Source organism: Macaca fascicularis, chromosome 13 (genome assembly GCF_037993035.2).
Source record: "Macaca fascicularis isolate 582-1 chromosome 13, T2T-MFA8v1.1".
NCBI lineage: Eukaryota > Metazoa > Chordata > Mammalia > Primates > Cercopithecidae > Macaca > Macaca fascicularis.
The window spans coordinates 14727473-14741122 of record NC_088387.1 but is presented as its reverse complement, the minus strand read 5'-3'; the positions used below and the strand labels follow the sequence as shown (position 1 = coordinate 14741122).

Genomic DNA, 13650 nt, shown 5'->3' with positions numbered 1-13650 from the left:
TCCTGAAAACTTCTTTTTCTCTCTCTTGTCATCCAACCCATTTAAACTCTCCTTTCAATATATATGCCAGACCTAACCACTTCTCACCTTCCTCATCATTTCCAACCAGGTCCAGCCCTCATCATAGCACTTTGAGTTACTGCAAAAGCTTCCCAATCGCCAGGCACAGTGGCTCATGCCTGTAATCCCAAGCACTTTGGTAGGCCAAGGCAGGTGGATCATCAGAGGTCAGGAGCTCAAGACCAGCCTGGCCAACATGGTGAAACCCCTCTACTAAAAATACAAAACATTAACCAAGCATGGTGATGGGTGCCTGTACTCCCAGCTATTCGGGAGGCTGAAGCAGGAGAATCACTTGAACTCAGAAGACAGAGTTTACAGTGAGCCGAGATTGTGCCGTTGCACTCCAGCCTGGGTGACAAGAGCAAAACTCCATCTCAGGAGGTTAAAAAAAAAAAAAAGCCTCCCAACCCACCTCTCTCCTTCCACCTTTCACCCTGCCCTGCATTCTACCTTCCTCTCTAAAACATTTCAGAAGAGAAAAAAATTATATCCACAGAGAGAGAAAGTACAAATGGGGTGAAATGTTTGGGGAATCTGAGGGAAGAGTATATGGGAATTCTCCGTACTATTTTTGCAACTTTTCCATAAGTCTGGATTATTTCGAATTGAAGAATTAAACAAAGAAAAAAAAAAAAAAAAACCACTATCTCCCTTTGTGAATCCATCCTGTCTTTCCCCTGGCAACTTAAGGACGCTCTCAACTAACACATCTATTTTTTCATGAACACTAAAAGAAATGTTGCCTAGCTTTGACTTTCTGTGCTTGGCAGTAGAAGTGTGTGTGTGTGTGTGTGTGTGTGTGTTTCATATATATGTGTGTGTGCATATATATGTGTGGGTTGTATGTACATATAGAGAGGGAGAAATATATATGTGTGTATATATATAAATACATATTGTATATTTACAACGGTAATGTGTGTATATATATAAATATATGTGTGTGCAGATATATATAATACATACCCCATAGCCTGTCCTTAACCAGTTCTAAACTTAGTCGGAAAAATACATACCTAAGCAGAGAATTTCAATTTAATATGATGAATATTTTGATAGAGGGATGTGTTGCTATGGAACACGTTGCGAAGACACAAAACCTCCTAGATGGGACAATGAATGAACGAAGTTTTCCACCTATAGGCACCCCCTCTGATATCCCCTCAAACCTTTATAGTTATATGCATTTGCTTCCCCCAGGACCCTCGTTTCATAACGGTTAGTCCTAGAGCCTAGCAAGTTCCTACTACAGCTGGCAAACATATGCCATTCAAGAAACAGTGGCGGAGTGAATGACGAGTTAAGAACCATTTGTCAGCCAGTGCTCAGTAATACAACATGCACTGGTATGCAAATTATATTTTTGTTGAAAGCAACAGCAGGATCACAAATTATCTTTCCAGAGAAAGCAAACCTCAAAAGCTTCTTTACCCTACTAAAGCACGTTCTAAGAAGCTCCCCTTATATAAAAGAAAACCTCCTCATTCGTTATCAATGGCATGTAAACCTAATAAGCCTCCGCCTCTGATGACATCTCTTCCATCAAGGAGGTTCCGGAAACCCTGGTAGTTGTGAAGGTGGCTCCCAGCTCTGACAGTCTTGAACCCTGCGGGCGCGGAGGTCACACAGCAGAAGAACAACCGAGGCAAGCATCATCAGGCTTCGAGTATGTTTGAACCAGAGACGGCAAATAGGCTGCAGCCAACTGAAAACACCAGAGATTCATGGTGGCCACCTGAGAGGTTATGCTCTTAAAAAACAAAAATAAAAAATAAAAATTAAAAAACGAAGAAAGGAAGAGGTCAAGAATCCCTCAGGTCTGACTGAGACGTGTATCAGTGACTAACACCCCGTATGGCAAAAGTACTGTGGTGCGCTTTGGGTACTCACAGCTGCAGCAGTATTCAAAGGCGTGTGTTTCCCTAAGACTAAGCCACGGGAATACCCCCAGCAACACTGCCAGGAGAAACGTCTCCCATGGATTTGGTAGAAACACAGTTGTCTTTAACAAATTAACACTGAATAAATCCTGACTTATTAGAGCCTGTGAGAATGACATTCTCAATGATAACAGTTATCACTACAATCTCCAAACATCTGCGATCCTGCAGGGAGGAGCTGTGACAGTGCAGGCCAAGTGTCCAGAATGCTTCCCAGACCGACAGAGAGAGACTCCGTCTCCAAAAAAAAAAAAAAAAAAAAGAATAAAAGAAATGAAACCCCCTGTAAGAATGTCTTCACTCACATTTAGCCAGTTGTTCCTTTGTGTGCATCTCTGTGCTAACATGGCCATTCTTCCCCACAGCCTGAAGTCATATGCTAAAATCAATGAGACTCACATGAAGCCAGAAACGTGCAGATGCGAGGAAACCACCACAAAGGAAATGGGCTGGAGAGTGTGGCCAGGAGGATGGTACTTCCTAGGAAGCAATTACTTCATCTCTGCCCATGAAGCAGGCAGCTGTCATTGTCCCCCAGGCCCACGCCAGTCACTCGAAGTAGGTTCTAACCAAACTACCTCCAACAAGCAATGTAAATACACCACACAATTGGCTTCTGAAAGGACACCTTGCAACCAACAAGAAACTGTTAGCACAACTTTGACAAACTGTGCAACTAAAAACGTTGGAAAGGGACAAACACTGCCACATTTTGACTCAAATACTGTTACGTGGTAGCACTGCAATAATTCACTGAAACAAAAGAATGAATGAGGAATATGTTTATATAGGAATCAGAGGAAGCATGACTAATCATTTAAAGAAATAGGTCAAGAAACTGCTACGGTCAAATGCTACCGTGAGACACTGTCAGGGCCTTAGGCAAATTCACTTCTCTTGGTCCTGTTTCTAGGTTCATCAAAACCCAGCTTTGGACTAGGGAATCTGTTGCTTCCCAAAGCCTTCCTTCTGTGATTCCAGCCCAGATTTTAGGACTGCTCTCCCACTTGGTATATGAAAGCACTTTCGATGTAGAACAGCAAGAGTACATTTCTGTGTTGAATGCGGCTTGGGACCTACTCTATGAGGAAGAATATCATCATGTAACTTTAAGCATGACGACAAGGCGCACTCTAGATAAGGATAACACATAAGATGTGGCCATACACTTGTGCGTGCCTGGCAGGGAGATGGAGAAGTCTCATTTAATGAAGCCGGGGTGCCTGTTGCACCTGAACATCCTCAGTCCATGTCAAGTTGACAACGTCCTTCTGACATCAAACCACAGGTATCACATATTTTTCCATACTTTCCACCCAAGATTAAAATATGCAGAGCACCGTGATAAAGACGCCTTCATTCCCAGCATGTTGGCTCTCATTCCGTAGAATTACATACTTTCGGTGCAAAATGGTGACCAGGTTGCAGAGGCAAGCAAGACTGGGCTCCGTGGGGACAGCAGGCCCTGCAGGAGCCACCACTCCTGTCTCCACAGTCTGATGCAGCTGCAGAGAAGCTGTGGCTGAGGCCATTCACTTTGTGAGAGAACCGCACAGGAGGGAAAAGGTAGGGAAGGTCGGGAAGAGGGCAATGTCATGCTTCTGAGCCCAAGCCGAGCCATCGCATCCCCTGTGACTTGCAGGTATACACCCAGATGGCCTGAAGTAACTGAAGAATCACAAAAGAAGTGCAAATGCCCTGTCCCGCCTTAACTGATGACATTCCACCACAAAATAAGTGAAAATGACCGGTCCCTTCCTTAAGCGATTATATTAGCTTGTGAAATTCCTTTTCCTAGCTCATCCTGGCTCAAAAAGCTCCCACACTGAGCACCTTGTGACCCCCACTCCTGCCCACCAAAGAACAATCCCCCTTTGACTGTAATTTTCCTTTACCTACCCAAAACCTATAAAACGGCCCCACCCTTATTTCCCTTCGCTGACTCTCTTTTTCGGACTCAGCCCGCCTGCACCCAGGTGACTAAAAAGGTTTATTGCTCACACTAAGCCTGTTTGGTGGGCTCTTCACACGGACGCGCATGACAGGTAGGTGCAGAGCCAGGGAAGGACCTGTGATGAGAACAGAAAGGAATGCGTCTCCCTGTACACACACTCGGATTTTATGACAATGTGCGCAGGGGGCTGAACTGGATGCCTGAGAACATTCCTCCAAGTTCTTTTGCTGATTTTCTAAATATTGGTGTAAAATCTGAACTCAGACAAAATTTTTTAAAATCGCTTCAATCAACATCTTTGTCTAGTGCTCAGCATCATACCTACGTGACCATCTAGAAAAGCAACTTCTCTTCTAAGGCTCACAGCCTCCTATTAATTCTCAGGGATTTTACAAGGGAATGCACCTCTCATTCGCATCAAGAACTGTGGGGAAAAGAAAGAGAGATCAGCCTGTTACTGTGTCTATATAGAAAGAAGTAGACATAAGAGACTCCATTTTGTTCTGTATTTGAGATACTGTTAATCTGTGACCTTACCCCCAACCTTGTCCTTGCAAGAGACATGTGCTGCGGTGACTCAAGGTTTAATGGATTTTGGGCTGTGCAGGATGTGTCTTTGTTAAACAAGTGCCTGAAGGCAGCTTGCTGGTTAAAAGTCATCACCATTCTCTTAATTTCAACTACCCAGGGACACCTACACGGCCAAACGTCCCAAACATCGCAGGGACCTCTGCCTAGGAAAGCTAGGTATTGTCCAAGGTTTCTCCCCATGTGATAGACTGAAACAATAATGCTAAAAGGTTTATGGAGATGTTTGCATATGCATCTCAAGGCACAGCATTTTCCTTTAAACTTATTCATGTCACAGAGATTTTTGTTCATATGTCTTACTGCCGATTTCCTCCCTACAATGATCCTATTGTCCTGCCACTCCCTTATCTTTAAGATGGTAAAGATAATTATCAATAAATACTAAGGGAACTCAGAGACCGGTGCCGGCGTGGGTCCTCTGTAAGCTGAGCGCCGGTCCCCTGGGCCCCCGCTTTTCTTTCTCTATACTTTGTCTCTGTGTCTTATTTCTTTTCTCAAGTCTCTCGTTCCACCTAACGAGAAACACCCACAGGTGTGGAGGGGCAGGCCACCCCTTCAAAGAACACACACAACTACCGTTAAAGAAATGCTTAATTTACTTACATAATTTTTTAAACACCCAGATTTGAAATACAACAGAGAAGACCACTTTTTGATAGCTCTGCTTTCCAACTGCGAACTGCGGGTGGAGAAAATAACCTGCCATGATTTCTAACCAGTCAACAACCTGTCTTCCCTGGCTGCAGTAGAAGCAATCTTTCTGAGCTCAGGATGAAAAAGAACCCAGCTGATTAGGGGACAGACAATCATCAGTTCTCAGCGGGCTTCCCGGGTCCCAAATCCCCATGTGATACGTGGAAGTAAAAAGCTATCAATGACCAAGCATCAGAACGCTTATCCCACCTCGCCATCTGCTTCTCCTGCCATGCAAATTTAAAAATTATAAGCCTGCTATTAGAGAACAGAGTTGGTGCTGCATCTGTCTTCCTAAAATTACAGATAATTACCAGCCCACAATGGCTTCTAATCAGATTTGAGTAGTCCCTTAGACAGGAAGCTAAATTGCCTCAGCCCTAAACTGAGAAGAAAACAGAAACTGGACCGCTCTAGGTTCGATTTTTTCCCCCTTGTTCTAAAGTTGCTGTTCCCGAATCTCCTTCTACTGTCTTGTTTATAAAATGTATAAGAAACAAGGAAATTCAAAGACATGATAGAAATGGCCACTTTTTCTAGGTACAAACTTTGTGAACATTATTTTCAGCTGCTGGGCTTTTTCTCCACAAATTGTGAGCCTGGAGTACATTTTCTCCCTCGTGGTTACACATTCAGAGTCAGGGAATGTGACTTTAGCAGTAAAGAGGGGAATGCAGTGAGAAGTGATTGGGCACTGAGAAGGGCAGACAGGGACTCTACCTCGGTGGCCTACAGCATTCCTGGGCCTCCGACTTTACTTTTCCATCTGTACAAGGGATCTAAAGGCCAGTGATTCCAGGCCACGACAGCTCTTCATACACACATACACAAATATCACACGCCTGTGTGAAAAGCTGTGACACTTGGCTGATTTTCTGAAGAAGTTATCTTGTATCATTTCTACTCAAGTACTCCACCTCCTTCCAGACAAGTATCTGAGGATGATGGGCTATCCCACAGCCATGTGTGTAACCTCTCCTGCTTACGATCCCTGTTCACATAGCGTTTTCCAAAAGCATTTGGTGGGAAGTGACAGAAGAAAGAAGAATAAGGTTCTTTCAGCCCATTCATTCATTCATTCATTCATTCAACAAATATTGACTAACTATCTACGTGCCAATCACTGGTGATATAACAGGGAACATACATTTTTGTAGGTAGAGACAGACAACCAAAAAGTATGTTAAAGAGTGATCAATACTGTAGAGGAAAATACACCAGGAAACAGGAAAGAAGAATACCCCTAGCCACCCTACACTGGGGTGACGCTAGCGTTACAAAATGGAAACAGCGGCCGGGCGCCGTGGCTCACACCTGTACTCTCAGCTCTTTGGGAGACTGAGGCAGGCAGATCACCTGAGTTCAGGAGTTCAAGTTCAGCTTGACCAAAACGGTGAAACCCTGTCTCTACTAAAAACATAAAAATTAGCTGGACGTGGTGGCACATGCCTGTAATCTCAGTTACTCAGGAAGCTGAGGCACAAGAATCACTTGAACCTGGGAGGCAGAGGTTGGAGTGAGCTGAGATCATGCCACTGCACTCCAGCCTGGGTGACAGAGCAAGGATCTGTCTCAAAAAATGTAAAAATTAAAAAAAAATGTAAACAGAGAATAAGATACCAAAAGAAAGAACATGAACGATTAGTTGTAACAAAAGCCTTTGTAAGCTGTTACTTTCCTTCCTGGATCCTTGTCCCTTACAAACAGAAAAAAAAGGCGGATAGGGGGTAGCATCAAAATGATGTTTTAAGATGGCTTCGGGTTTCAGATGTCTGACAGCCATACTCATGTACTTCAAGGAAAAAGCTCTAGCTCTAGAAGCCATCTGGGCAATGGTTTAATGTCTTTTTTTTTTTTTTTTTTTTTTTTTTCCCAGAGAGTTTTAAAATACAGGAAAACGTGTGTGTTTATTTGGCTGCTCTGTGCCCGCACACGTGCAAACTGTGCTAACAGGTTTCTCCAAGTTTTGCTGAATTTGCCAGCTTGCCATAAACAGGCTTCCATGTCTTAATTGTCTATAAATAACACAAACACACAAAAATGCAAATCAAGACAAACTGTCCCTTCAACTGCTGCTGCCATGATGACAGCAAGCGACAATTGGCCAAATCAATACGTGGAGACTGAAGCTGTCCGGCAGAGAGCACAGGGTCGACTGCTTCTCCCATAGCATTTAAAGAAACAAGCGGAAACGGCTCTCCACACAGGACAGACACGTCCTTTGTTCTTTGAATCAATACTGCCAATGCCCAAAATACTTTCTCCATCACACTATCTATATGGAATTCACGTTCCTTCCAATGCCATGAGTAACATCAGTGATAGACTATGTTGAGCCATAATGACCCATTAGCATTCATTTTCCTCTAAAATGTTGAAATAATAACACTGAGTGTGGGCTCACGAGGTGCCAGGCTCTGAGTTTGATCTCGTTTAGTTCTCATTGAAATCCTGCAAGATCAGTACCATATTCTCTCATTTTTCATAGATGAGGAAACTGAGGCATAGAAAGGCTAAGTAAGTTGTCCATGGTCACAGGTGATTTAGGAAGTTTTCTTCAAACTTTCAAAAGTTAACTACTGCCACTATTACACATGGGTTTTTGTTTGCTTTTGTTTGTTTTGAGACAAGGTCTTGCTCTGACCAGGCTGGAGTGCAGTGGCGTGATGATGGTTCACTGCAGCCTCGACTTCCCGGGCTCAAGTGATTCTCACACCTCAGCCTCTCCAGTAGCTGGGATTACAGGCATGAGCCACCACACCTGGCTAATTTTTTAATTTTTATTTTTTGTAGGGATGGGCTTTCACCATGTTGCCCAGACTGGTTCCAAACTCTGAGCTCAAGAGATCCTCCCAGATCAGCCTCCCAAAGTGCTGGGATTACAGGTGTAAGCCACTGGGCACAGCCCTACACATGTGACATATACAAAGTCAGAGCAGTGACAGGAAGAGAACAGAGACTTCAGCGAGTCTCCTGGCTGTTGTAACACCATATCCCTCCTCCGTACCGTAATGTGTCTACACCCACCAAGCTCCTAGACGTTGAAGGCAGGCCAGCTCAGAGACGAAACAGCAGTCAAGAAAGGGAAGATGCAGACATGCGTCTTGATTTCAGCTCGAGCGTGCCTCTCTGCCCTGCAGCTGCACAGGCAGAAACCAGGGGCCGTGAGTCTCAGGCAGTGTTTGGTTCCTGGCAGGTCATCTTTTGGGAGACCATCCCATACAATTAGTGTTACACTTCTCAAAAAGGAAGTGTGACTTTTATAGAAAAATCGATTCCATTTGGGAGAAAGGCCTAATAAAACCACAAAAGGATAATACATTCATACAACAACGAATTCAATTCATCTGTCACAAACTGAAATCCCAAAGCCTTCTGGGCACACAGCTGCTTTTCTGAGCTGAAATTCAACTCCAGTTGAGAAACAGGTCAACTTTTCTAAAAAGATTTCTTTTTCACACGCCTTCAATAAAAATTCCTTTCCCTCACTTGTCATTCTCCAGATTTAATGGCTCTGTTGGCCTTCCTCTCATTTAGGCCATGAACACTGACTGCATGTCTGCTATGGCCGGGACTCCAAGGGAAGCACCCTAGGGAACACAGATGACCGCAGCACAGCGACACCCTCAAGGAGCACACACGGGGAAGGCAAGATGATACAATCGCAGCCTTCACACAGAAAAGAACTTGGCATCCGTACCCCGTCCCATTTCTAGAAAACAACGATGCTCAGTCAGTAACATTTACCGAACAGCCTGCAGTGTGGAGGCAGCACGAGGGGGTTCCATGCGGGGAAAAGCACCTTCAGAAGGGGGCATGCAAGCAATGTGGAGGCAGGAGACGCCCCCACGCACAAGGGCCAGCTTGGGAGCCTGCAGAAATGCTCATGCATCTGGGAAGAGGGAGAGAGGACAAGATACTTAAATGCTCCAAAATGAATAGAAGCCTCCCAAGAACCTCCCCTGAAATGGGGCAGGGATTTACAAAAGACCAAACCGAGCATGTGCCGTTACCTGAGCATAGCGCCACGGGAGCGAGCTATTCGAGGAAGAAACAGGGTCCCTAGAAGCCTGAGCCTCTACTCCCAGCTCTGCGACTCATTCACCCTATGACCTTGGTGAAGGCTCTTAGCTTCTGTGAGCCACAAGAGAATCACGGGAAAACAGAAGATAGGAAAACTGCTCTGCCTTTTTCACAGAACTGCTGAGGGAATAAAATCAGATAACGGATTTTTAAATTCTCTGTGAATTACAAAGCAAAATGCAAACGTATGAAATCATTCTTACCATTCATAACAGCACCATCAAATTAAGAGCAGAGTTAAGACCACAGCATTTTCCAACCCCCGACTCCCGAGAGAAATAGTGAGTCCAGCCGATGTATTTGGGCGACCCCAGTATCTAGGCTTTGAGAGCCTCAAACCGCTCATGAACTCTGACAGTATCACTCCAGCCCAGTGCTCATTAAGTTCTCCAAGACAGCCAACTGACATAAAATACTACAGCTTTTCCAGCTGGCCTTGAAGCCCTCCAAGCTCACAGCACAGCTCAACAATGAAGAAGAGGTTTTCTGCCACTAGACTCAAAACCTGGCTTTTGTAGATTCCCATAGAAAGAACATTCAAGGCCAGGCATGGCAGCTCATGCCTGTAATCCCAGCAATTTGGGAAGCTGAGGCAGGAGGATCACCTGAGGTCAGAAGTTCAAGAACACCCTGGCCAATATGGCAAAGCCCCATCTGTACTAAAACTACAAAAATTAGCCGGGCATGCTGGCGGGCACCTGTAATCCCAGCTACTTGGGAGGCTGAGGCAGGAAAATCGCTTGAACTCAGGAGGCCGAGGTAGCAGTGAGCTGAGGTCACGCCACTGCCCTCCAGACTGGATGACAAGAGGGAAACCCCATCTCAAAAAAAAAAAAAAAAAAAAAAAGAAAAAAAGAGCATTCTTTGTTGCTGATGTTAAATTTCCTGTGCTTAACACAGAGAAATCATACAACACGTAAATCCTGAAAAACATATCATTAAAAGCATTTAGTGACTGAAAACACATTCAATATAACCTGTAACAGTGAGTTCCCCTCCTCTTTCCAGCCAGCTCCACTGACGCTGTGACCCTAAACAATTCTTCCACTACCACAGAGGAAAATTAATAGGACCACTTACCCCTCTCAGCTGACAGCTAAACCACTGTTTCTCCCTGGGCTCACTAAAGATGACCTTTACCCAAAACCAGGCTGCAACGACCCTGTAGATGTTGACTAACAATTTCAAAATTCCCATATTCTTTGTCCACTCCTAAGGAAGATGAATTGAAGCCAGGTGTCTCCAAGTCAGAACTAACAGAGGCCTTAAACATGAGATGGCCCATTCCCTTCTTTGACAACCGGGGGATCTAAAGCTGAGCGTATGGAAGAAAACAACCTGTTTAGTAACAAAGTGAAAACCAAACCCTAGTCACCCAACCTCTGGTCCGGAACTCCTGCGACAATCCAGCACCCATACAGGATGAGTCTCCCTAACCAGAAACTCCAAAATCCACAACTTTTGAGTGCCGACGTGACGGTCAACGAAATGTTCATTGGAACAGCTCAGACTCGATTTTTGAATTCAGGATGCTCAACCAGCAAGTATAATACAAATATTCAAAAACCCAAAAATGTAAAAAAATCTGAGACACTTCTGGTTCCAAGCAGTTTGAATGAGGGATATTCAACCTGCATTTTTTTTTTTTTTTCTCTAATGAAGGAAATTAAAAACGAGGCCCGAGCAAAGTCATTCAATCCATACTAAAGTCATTCAATAGTTTAATTAGTACCCATTTAAAGTTAAGTGCTACCCGCAGATATTTAAAAGGATGAATACTTACATGCCTATAATCCCAGAACTTTGGAAGGCCGAGGCGGGAGGATCACCTGATGTCAGGAGTCCAAGACCAACCCGGCCAGCACGGTGAAACTCCATCTCTACTATAAATGCAAAAATTAGCCGGGCATGGTGGTGCACACCTGTTATCCCAGCTACTCGGGAGGCTGAGGCACGAGAATCGCTTGAACCTCGGGGGAGCACGTTGCAGTGAGCCGAGATCACACCACTGTACTCCAGCCTGGACCACAGAGCAAGACTCTATCTCAAAAAAAAAAAAAAAAAAATTAAATTGTGTTTTCACATGGAGCCCATGTTCCCAGAACACAAGCCCTGCTCTATGCTCCAAGGGCACACAGGGTGCCCCTTTATCTTAATGCTCACCATATTCCATGGCAGCCATTGGCACGTGTCTGTCCATCACACTAGACTTCCTGCGCATGAGGCAGGGATCATATATTATTACCTTTCTGTCCCCAATGTCTGGCCTAGAAGACACTCAGTAAATGACTCCTGAACTAAGTCAGTTACTAAGATATGTTAAACTTGTATTAACAAAATTGATTTAATAAGTTTGCTAATGCAGCGCTCATACCACTCAGCTTAAATCTCAACCTGTGGATTTATCTTGTGTTCTGCTAGATTATCACCTATTAACATTCAGGAAGCACCTAGTATGTGCTAGGCATTACTAATTGCTGGGGACCTAGTAGTGACAAAACATTCCTTGTTCAAAGAGAAGTTCTAGTATAAAGAGGAATAGAAGGAACAGGCTAGATTGATGAGAGAGCTAAGAAAAGGACAGGCTGCCATGGGAAGCACCTGCTCTTGTCTGGATGGTACACAGTTAACAAAGTCTGAGTGCTTCATATAGCATAAGATCATCTCCTCCAAAGAAGCGAATGAAGCTTTGATTCCCCAGTACCAGAAGTCATCATAAAGGTGTGCACAGCCGCATGCTTAGTGTAGGAAGTGAAACCAAACAAACAAACAAAGCTCCAAGTTCCAGAGGCAACGGTCCAATTATGAAATCCTCTGGCTACGTTCAATTGAAATTCAAGGTATTCAAGAGGCCAATATTTAAGTGATAAATTCACCCAACCGCTTAAAACTAAAGTAGTCTTTGGTTCAAAGGGTAAAGGTATAGTACCTTTTACAAATTTATTAGCTCTTAATATTTACATTTAAATATGATGATGATGGTGTAATAATAACTTTACTGAGTAGTTACTATGTGTTAGGCACCAAACTAAGCACTTTACACACACATTTGCACGATCCTGTGAGATGATAATGACCCCTTGTCATCCCATTTCATAGATGAAAGTCAGGTTTATATATGCTTAAAAACTTGTCCCAAATGACACAGCTAGTTAGCAAAACCTAGGCAGCCTGACTCCATAGGCCTTGTTTAAAGAAGTAATATTTATAAACTGTCCAGCACAGCGGTGGTACAAACAAGAGTTCAATAAATGCCTAAAGAGTACTTCATACCCAAAATCGTTTCCTGCCAATCAAACTGGACTTAAAATGCTTCTGCATAACCAACTGTCAAATTATTGTTCCATGAAGAAAACGTGGAATGGGTAGAGATCAGAATAGAGTGAATAACTGGTCAATGTACTTCATGACAGGTAGTAACAGGATGTGGCATTTAGGCTATTTCCACACTTGTTTGCATAACACTTTTTCACAGTTCTAAAGCACAAGAGCCATTCTAAGCTGGTGAAAGCGTAAGGCATGTCTATGATCCAGGACTCCAATTCACTGTGGATCAGTGGATCTCAACCTTTAGTCAACCTTTAGGGTATATCAGAACCACCTGGGGGTTTTTAACCGCACTAGAGCTGCCCAGGCTCCATTCCTACAGATTCTATTTCAACTGATCTGGAGTAAGCACGCATGTGTTTTTCACAGCCCCCCAGATGCAGCTAGGTTTGCAAACCACTGTCCAGGATGCTCTCACACTTCCGCTCCGTTCAACACACACTCACTGAGATTCTAAGCACTATGAATCGGACTAAGTTAACAAGTCAGGCTCCACTCCCTAATAATACTGGCAAAGAAACCAATATCAGAGATTTATTCCAGTCCAAACCAAATAAATTGCCGGGTGAAAAAAATGCCCTGGCATAGTTTGTCATACAAAACAACTTCCTGTATCTTCCCGGTCAGTAGCCTAGAGACTGACTCTGAGCCACGAGAATTCAGAATCAGGGGAAAATGCCAGTTTGAGGCATCTGCCACACTCCTAGCACACCCCCAAAAGCGCCCAGCTACATTTCACATCCACTGTCCTAACAGGGGTCGAAATAGGGAAGAGCAGTGCAATACAGAAAACAGAGCCTGCTGGGCATCAAAAGGCTGGAGAATTCCAGTCCTAGCCCTGCTACCAATCGGTCTGGTCACTTCTCTCTGGTCCTGGTGTGGCCAACAGTTATGCACGAGGGTGAGGCATAAAAACACAGATGTCAGGCAAGCTCCAGCATCCAAAATACATAGAAATTAAAAAGCATTAAGGTGATATCAAGGAATGTATGCCATCAA

General features: G+C 44.0%; 1 long non-coding RNA gene across 1 annotated transcript; it reads right to left on the bottom strand.

Annotated features, from left to right (window-relative positions):
- Positions 1-1417: 1417 nt before the first annotated feature.
- Positions 1418-9351, bottom strand: LOC135966946 (uncharacterized). The gene is made up of 3 exons (XR_010580657.2): positions 9255-9351; positions 8989-9133; positions 1418-1813 (listed from the first exon to the last, which is right to left on the bottom strand). It is a non-coding gene; the product is annotated as an uncharacterized lncRNA (long non-coding RNA).
- Between the last annotated feature and the right edge of the window lie 4299 nt (positions 9352-13650).